Source organism: Suncus etruscus, chromosome 2 (genome assembly GCF_024139225.1).
Source record: "Suncus etruscus isolate mSunEtr1 chromosome 2, mSunEtr1.pri.cur, whole genome shotgun sequence".
Lineage (NCBI taxonomy): Eukaryota > Metazoa > Chordata > Mammalia > Eulipotyphla > Soricidae > Suncus > Suncus etruscus.
Window position 1 is genome coordinate 114683148 of NC_064849.1, and position 14339 is coordinate 114697486.

The following is a 14339-nucleotide window of genomic DNA, read 5'->3' on the forward strand; positions in this document are numbered from 1 at the left end:
TCTAACTGCACTCACCACTCTTTGTGGTAAGCTTCATATCATGGGCTGGTCCTTCCAGCCTTCATATCTTGGCATTATTACCACATTGTCATTTATTATTACATATTACACTTATTTTTCTTATATCCCACATATGAGTGAGACTATTTTGTATCTATCTCTCTCCCTATGACTTATTTCACTCAGCGTAATAGTTTCCTTGTCCATCTATGTATAGAAAAAACTCATGACTTCATTTTCTGACAGTTGCATAATATTTCATTGTGTATAGTACCACCATTTCTTTAGTCACTCATCTGTTTTTGGGCATCTGAGTTGTTTCCAGATTCTGGCTACTGTAAATAGCGCTGTTTTATTGTAAATAAAAGAGGACACAAGGAAATAGAGACATGATGTGAATTAACATCATTAAAATAGCAATATTCCCCAAAGTACTATACAGATTTAATGCAATTCCTCTAAGGATACCCTTGAAATTCTTCAAAGAAGTGGATTAAACATTTCTAAAATTCATTTGGAACAATAAACATATCCATAAATAGCTAGAGCACCCTTAGGACAAAGAATATGGGAGTCATCACCTTCCCCAACTTTAAATTTTACTACAAAGCAATAGTCATTAAAACAACATGGAATTGGAATAAAGACAGACCCTCAGATCAATGGAATAGACTTGAGTATTCAGAGAATGTTCTCCAGACATACAATCAATCAATCTTTGATAAAGGGGCAAGAAACACAAAATAGAACAAGGAAAGCCTCCTCAACAAGTGGTGTTGGCACAACTGGTCAGCCACATGCAAAAAAGTGAACTGAAACCTCCATTTAACACTATGTACAAGGTCAAATCCAAATGGATTATAGACCTGGATATAAGACCCAAAACCATAAGGTATATAGAAGAACATGACATTAAGACTAAAGGCATCTTCAAGGAAGAAACAATACTTCTGCACACCTATATTCATACAAACAGTGCTTTAAAAGAGCATCTATCAGCTGGAAAGATAGCTCAAATGGCTAAATTGAATTCCTTCTATTCATGAACCCCAAGTTTGGTCCTCAACTCCTCAGCACTTTACAACATATCACCTCCACAAATCTATGAATGTAGCCAGGAGTACCTCAGCATTGCTTGGCCCAAGCAGCATCATACAAAGGGTCTGAGCATTGAACCCTCTGATCAAGTTGTCAGATTGTCACTGGTAATGGTACGTGGGTCCTCTGAACATTGCTTGAGAGGCCACCAAACAAAAACAAGCAAATCAAAATAATAAAAAATCAAGCTTGTTGAGAAATCTCCCTAAATCATTCCTGTTCAAGAGAAAATAAAAAATATCTAGCTTCTGTGAAGAAAGCAAGAATATGATATGCAAACTTAGGTTTGCAATATACAGCATTAGAACAACACTGTATGACATCACTGATAAAATATTTTAAGTCCTCTTCATAGAGATCACACTTACTGAGGGATCCCTGATTATTTAGGATACTACACAAAACCCACTTTTAAAAATCCCTGAGTCAGTTCTCTGTTTCCCAATTCAATATGTACAGTCATACATATTTTCACTTTTACTGGAACTTAACCAGCCTACCACCTGCAAAGGCAAAGACCCTTTTGTATGGTAACAAGAGGTCTAGGTAGGAAATGGAATTGCTGTGTTCTCTGATGATATTGGTTTTTGAAGAGAAATGAAAATCTATTGGCTTGGTTTTTTTCTTTTTGTGGAGGAAACTTAGCCTCATGATTATATATTTTTATTTAATTTTATTTATTTAAAGAACATTTATCAAATAGTTGACATAATTGTTCATGATGAATTTGTTTCCAGATAAATAAAAGCAGTTATTGAAAAAAAAAACGAAAAATAATGGAGAAGAGAAAGAAAGTAAACGGAAAAGTACAGTAGCAAGCTAATTTGTGAAAATTATTGTATTACCAATGAAGTCATTAATATAATGGCAGATAGTTTAGTAAACTCTTGTTCTTATATGCCAAGTCTGTTAAATTGGGGTGTTTCTTTAGGGGTGACAGAATCAAAAAATGAAGTTGCTCAGATATTCAGAGCTATAATACAACACATTTTAGGGGCATATACTCAGCTGCAGGGCTTCCTGGAAGGAATAAGGCCCTGTTTGAACAAGGCAACTGTGTTTGTGGTGTGATCATGGCTGCCAGGCTTTCCCAGAAGAAGGAAGATGCAGGTGAGGTGCCTGCACTCACTCCAAAGAAAAACTCTGGTGATAGCCCAAATAACAAGCATACCTGAAGTGTGGTCATACTGGAGTTCCTGCAGGGAATTGTAGAGGATCAGTGATGAGGCAGGCCATGGGGAAACACTGATTTGGGGTGATGGAGGCACCAAGCATGGCTTTGACAGGGTAAGCACTTGGCCCACCTTCTTCTAAGATGGTCAACTTTGTGCTGCGTGAGCTGGTATAGCCATAATCTCTCATGGCTAAGTTATATCTCGTTCAAGAAAAGAGTGAATCTTTTGAACTGGTCCTGTTTGAACATGGCAACTAATGCTGTTGATTTTTATTAAATGCACACTATTTTAGTTCTGGTCCTCCTACATGGTTCTGGTGTAAAAGTACCTCAGTTCCAGCTTTTCCATCCATCAAGCAAATTCCTAGTTTATGTCTTTTTTTCAATTCTGTGATTATTTTAAAATTTGTAAAAAATAAAAAGTACAGCATGGCTGCAAATTATATTAATAAATGGGAGCCAAATTTGTTAAGTGAGCTTTATAGTAGAGAACATTGAGAGGATTCCTAGATGACCCCCTGTACCCAGTTCACCTGGTATGGTAATCCAAGGACCCCAGAGGGAGATAGATCTTGTTGGTAAACAAGAAAATTTTCTAGTCTTGAATTTTCACAGACAATACACATGGGACAGCTCACGGTGGCGTTGAGTCAATATGCTAGACTGTTTACAATTAATTGTCAAAACAAATTCCTTAGAATCATGTTTGTTTGCTTTTTGTTAATATAGTAACCAAAAATAAAATCCAATGAAACCTAGGAAAACTGTTGCCATTTTTGTTAAGCCACAATGCATCCAATTAACTTTAAAGAATGCACTCCCAAGGCCAAAGAAACAAAACATTTAAAGAGTCATGTATATTGAGTCCAGAAACAATTAGATACTGAGACCATACAGAAAGAAACAATGCTAATGTGTTTGGACCAGTTTCCCACCATCTCCCACATACACATCTTTTGATGATAATTGAATGAAGGGCAATATCCAGATGAACAGGAAGACTTCAGCATCGAGTGATGTGAAGGAGATCTAAAGTGTTTCTTACTTCAGAACACTGCTGCTTTTTGGAAATATTTGAGAATATGATAGTTTTAAAAATGTAAACACAGTCTAAGAGACTTTCTTAGAGTCATTAGCTTTTCAAATAGAGAGACAGTAAATTTATTAGATGCAGGGAAAAAAGAATAGGGTGTTTTCACCTTCTATTTAAGGGGATGTATCTGTTTTTACTGTTCTTAAACTATTTGACTTTCTTCTTTTGATCTGATTTCAGAAAATGTCAGTTTGATTTCAGCAAAGGACCTGACAAATTCTATTATCCCAGATTTCAGGATAATAGATAATCCTGGAAGAGTTTATCATCACAATATATTTATTTAATTTTAAAATTGACAGAAAGGTTTAAAGGCTTGTTATGTGCTTTAGTAATCTTTAATAGGGATCAGTGTCTTAACCTAAGTAATATATATCTAATAGAATTTAAAATATCAGCCAAATCATGAAAACAGGTATATATGAATAAGAATCACTTCCTAGTAAAATTAGACTAATTATTTTTTACCTATTTTTATTTATGTGGCCTGATAATTGATCATGCAATAGTATTGTGGTCTTACTACAAACTTATAATAGATAATACATGATACATGTATTATCATGTATACATATGTATACATGATACATAATACATGAAGCAAGGAGATGCCTAGCATGAAAATAGTCAATGCCTAACAGGGTCTGTGAATTTTATATTGCAAATCTCTTAACAGTCTATTAAAGATTCAGGCTAAACCAAGGACTCAAATACCAATGTATATATGGAACTGCAAAGAGTAATTGATTTTGATTTTGTTTAAATAAAAATTTGACATTTTCAAAAATAAAATTATTCTGATTTTATGTGATGAGGATGATGGTGGAGGTAGAGAGTGGGGTGGGATGGGAGGCATCTGGCATCATTATAGGACCATGCAGGGTTAGATGGATAGTGAACATGGGACTCCTCTATGTAAAACATGCACATCCACTCTTTGTACTACCTCCCTGTATTCATAGACAGTTTATTTGAAATATATTTATACTTTATACATTTTTCCAATAATCCTTGAACTTGTCTCTCATTCTTCCAAGGTGCTGGAGTGTAACTTAGTGTATAGTATATACTTTGCATATGTAAGATCCTAGGTTCTATTTCTGGCAACCTTCAAAATACTTCCATTAGAAACCTAGTGTAGATCAAAAAGATCATTAGTACTTTCTAGACTTGTGCTTGTAGATACACTCTTCTTGTTTCTCCTTTCCCAATTCTTCCTATATTGCTTCTACCTAAGAAACTCAGTACCTATATGTGCAATTAATTTCAAGATACCTATCCATAAATTGTGTTAGAAATATATAAGTCCTTTAAAATTAGTGTTCTGATCCCATTTCTGCTAATTTTCCTTTTCTGTGCCTCTTGTATAAGCTGTTGAAGACTCAGAAGCCTTGCTCTGTATACAAGCCTGCTCCTTTCACATTTTTAAACACAAAATTCTCAGCAGAAATAAACCCTTAAAATAACAGACCCGAAGACATGTTTATCTTTGCTTTATAGATTCCTAAGCTTTTTTCTGATAAAGCATAAATTAGGCAAGGCTCAGGTTAAGTCAAAAATAGTCAAGGTTAACTGTGCAAGAGTGAAGTGGGAATTAAAACCTCAAGCATCAATAGGCAACTTGGACTAAAACATTAACCATCACCTTCAAATATCTGCAATTAATGTGTGTTGTTGATAGACTTGAAGACTCCTACTATTTACATATTATATTTTTCTTTTGCTTTAGAGTGAGTGTTTTGTTGTTCTTAAAAAACTACAACTTCTGCTAGGGAGAATTCTTTTCTTGGTCTCAGAAAAAGATAATAAATTATATTTTCTGAATACAACAGTTAACAAAATGGTGGTCCTATTTTCCTGGGAAGTCCAGGTAGGAATACTGAAGTGATTAAATATAGAATGTTTCTTTTAGTTCAGACCAGTAAAACTGCTGAGCTTTTTTGTTTATATCTGTGGTTCTATTTATTTTGACTGTATAGATTGATGCATCAATGGAAAATGCTGTTCCCAGTGAGTCATTAAAGTTAGCTCTGTGATCATCATTTCCCTGATGGCCCTGCCTCATCATTGACCCTCTACGATTCCCTGAGGGGATACAGATCTGACCACACTTCAGGTTCGCTGGCTGTTGGTTTATATCACCAGGGCTTTTTTGGGAGCAAATGTGGACACCCTCCCCCAAACCTTCCTTTTTCTGAGAAAGCCTTATAGCTGTAATTACATCGACCAATGCAGTCACCATATTAGAACTGGACCTTCTTTCAGGAGGCCTTGCATTTGAGTATATGTCCCTATAATTCATGGTATCGTAGCTTTGAATTTATGGGCAACTTCATTTGTTTGATGCTATTATTCCTACATTTAACAGACTGAACATATAACAACATGAGCTTACTAATCCTTCTGCCATTGTATTAATGACTTTGTTGGTCATACAATAATTTTCTCAAATAAGCTTGTTACTCTACTTTTTCTTTCTTTTCTTTCTCTCCATTTTCCATTTTATTTTTTTCTTTCCATTTCTTTTCAGTAACTTTGCTTTCAACTATCTAGAAACAAACATTATGATCAACTATGTGATACATTTTCTTTAACTGAAAAAGTAAATAAATTACTATGTCTTTAGTGTTATACTAAAAAAAAAGTTAGCTCTGTGTGTGTGAGTATGGTTGAGAGAGAGAGAGAAAAGAGAGAGAGAGAGAGAGAGAGAGAGAGAAAGAGAGAGAGAGAAAGGAAGAGAGAAAATAGATAGATGTAGGTCAGTTTCAGGGGGTCAAAAAAACTCTTGCCCATAGATGTATCTGATATATACAAAATAATACTTTAGATATATTCCCATGCTACAATGAAGAATATTTTAATGTAAAGGATAAAGTTGTGAATAATGAATTCTTGGCTCTGCTTCAATGCAAGATTTCTTGCTCAGGGTTCATCTGGTTAGCATAAATTCAAAGGATCCCAGGACTTCCAAAGTCAGAAACAATTTTTTTATAATGAAATAATCTGAGAAACTGTTAGACTGAACAAAACATATTTTTATTTACTGAAAAATCATCAATAAGAAGGCTAGTATTCAGCCAAAGGCCCCCTAGGCTGCCCACTTAGTCCAGGGGACTGAGATCCCCCTAAGCCAAAGGGTCTTCAGGGCCATGCCTGGTAAATTGGGCCCTGGGGGGAGGGTGGGGGAGAAAAATCCCTCACCTATGCATACAAAAACTACAGAGGCAGAGGCTGGGCTCAGAAGATTCAACATGCCAGGACTTCTAGGTGTCTTCGACTGGTATGTTGGGTGCTCTGGGCAGGACAGCTAGCCATAGGCCCCTGGGCTGCCCACTTAGTCCAGGGGACTGAGATCCCCCTCACCCTAGACTGGACCCCATTCAGGAGTTCTCTTCTTACTATTATTCATTTCAAAAGTGCGGGGGCTACATATATACTTTTTAACAACACCCAAAAATATTCTTAATTCTCTACTGCTTTTAGGAAAAAAAATGAAATTCCCTAGATTTGGAGGATAATATTCAAATAGGTCTCTAAAATCAGTGTATATGTAGATGTGACTTCCTATACAGTGGTCTTCTCTGACTGCCAAGCCTAATCCATAAACAATTCATTTATACAATGTATATAACCCCTCCCCCACACAGAGCCCCTTCTACTCCCTCATCCCCAATCTGGATTCACTATCTTCCCCTTAATTAACTCTCTTTACCCTCAGTTCTTTAGTTTGTTAGGCACCAAGACCGACCTCCTGCCCCAACAGATTCTGTCCTTTCACACACCGCTACAAAGCTCATTATTACTCAACTCTCCCACCCCCAACCATTAGTACCTAACATTTACCCTTTTTAACTTCAGTACTACACATTTCTAATCAGACCAAAGTCCTGCATTGGATTTAACAACCCCCTACTATTTCAAAGGACATAAAATGGACACATATGTCTTTTGAATATTTTATATGTATTTTCTTTAACAGCTCTAACTCTTTCTAAATATTCTTTTACCATGACAATTCTACCCACTGTTTATCGTGTCTTCTCTTTGTGAGCTGTTCAATAAGGAATTTTGGTGGAAGAGTCCCTCAGTTTAATGCTTATGATTGAACCATATCATGGGGATTGTTGGACTTGTTCTTATGGCCCCCATATGTGCCGATAACACCACGTGGCATTGTTCCTTGTTTGCATAGGCACATTAAAATGGGAAAATACTATACATACAAATAAATTCTTATATATTAGAGATCGGAATACACAAATCTCGTAGTGCAATAGGGCCATACACCCTGAACATTGATATAATGAACTGGCACAGGCCTCAGAAGAATGGGCATCCTCCATTCGCCCCTGAACCAGGGACACTATCTATGAAACATCCAAGGTTTTTTATAACAACACCTGGAAGCAATCCTCTACCAGGGAAGACACTATCAAGGTTCTGACATAGACCTGCTCAAAAGACAGTTCCCTTAACACTAAGAAGACTTGACAACAACAATGACCTGCTTACAGGACAAGGTTCTCTGCATTGCCCTATAATTGTGAGGTGAAAGGAGAGGACGCTCTGTACCATCCTGACTGCAATATAGGATATGCAGATTCCAGGATCTTTAATACAGAAACATGATACCAACAACAGAGACTGTGTGAAAAATAAAAGTGTATTGGCACTACAGACAATGGCCTGGATTGGACAAATTAGTTTGCCTGGAGCCTAGAGTTGGTCTTATGCCAGGAAACTTCAGGGGTAGGGTCTCCTTGTATTTAGGCCAAGGCTTTTTCTTTCCATGTCCCTCATATTTTGGTGGGCCTATGCAAACAATAATTGCCACTCTGACATCGTTTTTACTATACTCCTTTGACTCTAATCCTTAAGAAAAACAACCCACTTAAACTTTTAGGTTAATTTAAACTAACATGCATGTGCATGGAAATGGAAAAAAGTACTTTGCCTTCAATGTTTAAGGAGTTATATAAGTTTTATGTCTTTAGATTGCTTTGTGTGCTGCTAAAAAATATGTACTACAATCTGGAAACTTGAGGACAAAGTAATTGTACATGGGTTCTGTTTTATTTTTCTTAATGTTCTTTGGCTGAAAGTTCAAAGTTAAGATATCAGCAATGGGACTACTGAGAATTCTGTTTATGGGTGATTGTCTTTCCACTGTAACTTTACCCTGTCCTTTTTCTTTGCATCTTTGTTCTCATACTTAAAAATAAAAGATTAAAAAAAGAAAAAAAAGAAGGCTAGTATTCATCTTGAATTTGCAAGAGTAGATAATATTCTAAATGTATTTGAGCTTAATGCATATTATATCTAAAGATCTTATGTACTGCAAGGAATCAAACCAATGTTTGATTCCAAAGTTAATAGAAAACTTGTTTTGGACATTTATACTTGCTCCAGCACCAATCAGAACCTTCCTTTTGCCCACTTATTTGAATCTCGTGAGTAAGGGAACTTTGGGCTAGATCCATTGCCTGATGGATTGCATGTTTCAGTATCCTACTTAGAATTAAAAAACTATCAGTAGTCTATGAGATAAAATGAAATATGATTTCAAAGTCTAAGGTTCATTAAGTAACCTAGAAATAGTTATTATTATTAGATCATTAGAAGTTTCATTAAGACTTAATAACTTATAGCTAGAATCTGGAAGCAACCCAGGTGCTTGACAATAGATGAGTGACTAAAGAAATTTTGGTCTATCTACACAATGGAAGCCATTAGGAAAAATAAAGTCATGAAATGACTTTAAAGTCATGGATGAACATAGAGATTATTATGTTGCATGAAATAAATTAGAGGGAGAGGGATAAACATAGAATAATCTCACTTGTCTGTGGAATATAAGGAAAATAAAAGACATGATAAAAGAGATGATATCCAGAGACAATCCATGGTAGAAAGTCCATGGTAGGAAGCTTCCACAAAGAGCAGAGTGTGCAGTTAGAGTAGAGAAGGGTCTACTATGGAAGGGACATGCATGGCACCCCTTCATTAAGAGTAGTGCAAACCACAATGTCAAAAAAGGAAAGAGAGAGTGAGGGAGGGAGAGAAAGAGGGAGGGAGAGAAGGAAAATGCAGGGAGGGAAGAATGAGTGGGAGAGAAGAGGGAAACAATTGACACTCGTGATGGAAAATGCACGCTGGTGAAGGTTGTTTTGCATTATAAGACTGTAACTCAATCATGAAGAACTTTATATGTGGAAAAAAAAACCCTCTAGTATGAACAACCTTGTAACCATGGTGTTTCAATTTAAAAAATAAATAAAAATAAAAGACTCAGTAAATTGAATTACCAGAGAATATGGAGAATAAGGAACTTGCTTTACATACAGATAACACAGTCTTATCCCTGGCACCACATATAGTTTTCCAAGCATCACAAGGAATGGTTCCTGAACACAGAGACAGGCATAGACCTTGAGCACTGCTGGGTATAACACAAAGCCTCTCCCTGCTTCCCCCTCAAAAAGTATAGCAGAAATATAGAAGAAGTCTGCGGGAAGTCTAGTAGCTATAGGTAGCAGTGACAAATTTCTTGAACTGCATAATTTCCTTGAACTACTTTTACTCTTTAACTTCTATGAGGGTCTCTTATGAATCTATCACCCAGGAATCAATTTAAGTTTATGCACCTTCTCTCAGAAGTACCAGAGACTACTATACATATTACAATTATGTTTAAAATAAATATGCTACTTTCATGTACAAAGTGATATTTTTAAATCTTCAATTAATTTTAGACTGGTGCTTTCTAATATGAAGGAGGGCCAAGCTAGAAGATAATTTACTGATACCTACTGATTTCGCTGTCTGGCATCACTGTTTCTTGGCAAGGCTTAATGACTTTCTTAGTTTGACCATTTGGTTAGAGAAAAGAAGGCAGTATGAGGGATGAAACAACTCATCTGTCTAAGACCAGATCAGGCCAATTCAAGACATTAGTCTAGTGAGTCACATATGACATGGAGCAGGGGTCTCAAACCCAATTTACCTGGGGGCCGCAGGAGGCAAAGTCGGGGTGAGGCAGAGCCACATAAGGGATTCCCTTACCAAATATTCGCAATAAAAAAAATCGCACTAATAAAAAAAAATCGCAAAAAATTGCTTTAAACATTTGCAAACGGAACTGCTCAGGGTATGCGAATGTTTAATGCAATTTTTTTCTTACTAATGCGATTTTTATTGCGATTATTCAGTAAGCAAATATTCGCGAATACTGCAATATTTGAAGGCCGGCCGCGGGCCACAAAATGTTATACAGAGGGCCGCAAACGACCCATGGGCCAGGAGTTTGAGACTCCTGACATGGAGTAAGTTAAAGGGAAATGCATGTATAACTGTGTAACTAATCTGACTCAATCGCCTGAACCTCTGTTAAGAGGAACTAGGACTATTTATATCTGAAATTTATAACTGGAAGATAATTAGAGATTAGTGCAACATTCCTCCTCACTATAAACAAATAGATGTTCTAAGGGTGTCTTCTGGACCAGATACCAGATCTTTGAGAAAATAATTCACATTTTGTTTTTCCACCACAGCAATAAGCATCTATTTCTGATAGAACAGACACAGTTCTAAAGATTTTTCCCAGAGTTTTTGCAGTTAATTAGACTTACTACCTTGCTATACATTATCTTACTTTAAAAATCAGAGAATGGTTAGATAAAGAAAAAATAATGAAAGATATGAAAGCTTTGGCCAGATCTGCAAACCAGACAATGCAAAGCGTGAGGAATTTCTCCAGTTTGCCCCAAATATAAGCTTCTGGCTGGGTGTAAGTGATCTTCCCAAATAAGAGCTTTGTAGCAGCTGGGTCACACAATGATGTCTCAGTTGAAAGCTTCAAATCTGCTTGAAGAATGACCTGCTTCCTCTGGGACTTCAGCTTCTGTTCAGGAAACAGAAGGATACTAAAGACATCCACTCCTGTGGTAAAACAAAGTCCCAGGCCAAAATAATAAATAAATAAAACAACAACACACATTAAAAAACCCTATTTCTCATAGGGCAGTGAATTAATGTAATAAAAAGCTGGCGAACTAATTCCAAGAAATAAAAGCTTTGCATAGGAGATCAGGAAGATATGTTTATTCTGTATTTGAGGCCCTTACCTGATCAGGGTACAAATGGAATGACTTTTGAGGAAATGGAGGAAAATTTGTAGAAGAGTGCTGCATGGCTAGGAGAGGTTAAAATACAAAGACAGGGAGCATGGATAAATAATTTCCTATTACCACCCACCATCTCCTCCACCATAAAGTTCAATTGGAGAGGCAGCAGTTGCGGGGAGAATATAGAGTAAGATCAGTTGGAGAATATGTAGAGAGATACTATATTACTAGACATTCTGGAGCCCTATCAGAGTTTAACCCAAAGGTAAAGTAAAACTAAAGCTCAAGAGATAGGACAGGTATAAGGAGTTTGCCTTGTGATGCAACCAAATGTGGTTCTATCCCGAGCATTGCTTATGGTGCCCCAAGCCCCACTATGGTACATTGCTGTATATAGATCCAGGAATTGAGCACCACTTGGTATGGCCCCAAACCAAATAAAAACAAAATCAAAAAGAAAATACCAAAGGTAAATTCCGAACATATTTGTACCATATGTCATTAAAATTTAATAAGAATTAGAGACTGAGAAATAGTACAGGAGGTAGGGCATTTATTTGGCACACAACTGAGCTGAGTTTTATTCCCAGAATAGTCCCCCATGTAGTCCCCAAAACACATCTAAGAAGAGTAATTCTTTTTTTTTGTTTTGTTTTGTTTTTTGTTTTTGGTTTTTGGGCCACACCCGGCAGTGCTCAGGGGTTACTACTGGCTTTCTGCTCAGAAATAGCTCCTAGCAGGCATGGGGGATCATATGGAACTCCGGGGTATCGAACCAACCACCTTAGGTCCTGGATCGACTGCTTGCAAGGCAAATGCCACTGTGCTATCTCTCCAGCCCCAGAAGAGTAATTCTTGAATTCAGAATCAGGAATAAATCCTGAGCATCATGAAGTTGACCCCTCTCAATAATTAAGAAATAGAAATAAAGCAAAATTACCTTAAAGTTTATTAAATCCTCAGCATCTTAATTGCTAAAAAGGTCAAAGAGTAAGCAAGGTGGCCAAAGAGGTTGGTCTAAATATAGGTGGACTCAATGTAGTTGTGATTCAACACAAGCATAGCTCAACACAAGAAATCTGAATAATCAACTCCTATTTTTAAGGTCCAGGAGAGCATAAACTTGTATTTTTAAATAACACATTTAAATAGTCAAAGCAAAAACTGACTCAAAGTATAAAGTTGAAAGATTATTCTTCAAGCAAATAACTCCCTCTAAAAGGCTAGGGTAACCATCAGATGACATAGACTTCAGGCTCAAAAAGATTATAAAAGGCAAAAAGAATAATTTCTTAAAAGTCAAAGGATATGTAGATCAGGAAGAAATCAAACTCCTGTACGTATATGAACCAAGAGGGGCCAGCAAAATACTCAAAACAATTGCTAATGAAGAAATACATCAATAGCAACACAAGAGTAATTGAAAACTTCAATACCATTCTATTACCTCTTGATAGATTAGAGAAATTAAAAATCAACAATGAAATACTGGCTTTGACAGGAGAAATAAAAGAGAGGTGTATGTGGGGGGGCCTTTCACCCCCTCACCCAAATAGAATACACATTCTTCTCTAGTGCACTTAGGACATTTTCCAAGATAGACTACATGTTGGGTCACAAAGCATATCTCCATAAAATCAAACCACAATTTACTGAAAATGGAAGTAAACTATCAACAAACATGGAGAAATAACCCTAACATCTGGAAATTAAATATCTCAATACTGAAAACAAGTGGAACAGAGATGAAATCAAAGATTTATGGAAACAAACTAGAATAAAGACATGCACTATCAGAATTTTTGGAATACAGCAAAAGCAGTATAAAGAGGAAAGTTTATAGCTTTGCAAGTATTAATCAGTATGGAAGAAAGGATCCACATAAATAACTTGACTACACAGCTTACAAAATAGAAAAATTGTCAACAAAAATGAGCTGAAAGCATACAGAAGGAAGGAAATCATAAAAATTAGAACAAAAATGAATGAACTGAAAACACAAAAAAATTGAAATAACAATAAAAACAAGAATTGGTTCTTTAAAAAAATAAACAACATTGGTAAATCAGTAGCAAGATTCACAAAGAAAGAAAGAGAATCCTCTCTTGAATCAGAAATGAAAGGGAGATGAGACAAAAGACACTAGAAATTCGAAGGATAATCCAATTACTTTGAGAATCTTAATGCCACAAAATGAGATTACATAAAAGTAATAAATTTGTGAACTCTTATAACCTCTCAAAATTGAGCCAAGATGATTTGAAACAACTGAACAGATCTATCACTATGGAAGGAATTAAAATGGCAATCAAAAGTCTTCCCAAAAACAAAAGGCCAGGCCAGAGAGATTCGTTAGTGAATTATTTCAAATCTTTACAGAGGACCTACTGTCAATCCTTTTCAGGATCTTCCAGAAAACTGGATAAACAGAAACCTCCCAAGCTAATATTTATTACTTTGATATTAAAAGCAGAAAGAAACACCACAAAAAGGAATTGTAGGCCAATATCCTTGATGAACATAGATACAAAGGTCCTTAAAATATTAGTAAATAGAATCCATCAATTCATAAAAAAAATAAAATAAAATAAAAAACCAACAAAAAAACCATGCACCAGGACCAAAGAGGATTCATTTCAGGGATGAAAAAATACTTCAACATACACAATTCAAGTAATATAACACACCATATCAATAAAAGAAATAATAAAAATCAGATGACAATATAAATAGATTACAGAGAAAAGCATTTGACAATATCCAGAAACCATTCATGATAAAAACTCTCAAAATGGGAATCAAAGGAACTTTCCTCAATATAGTCAAAGCCATTTACCACAAGCTCATG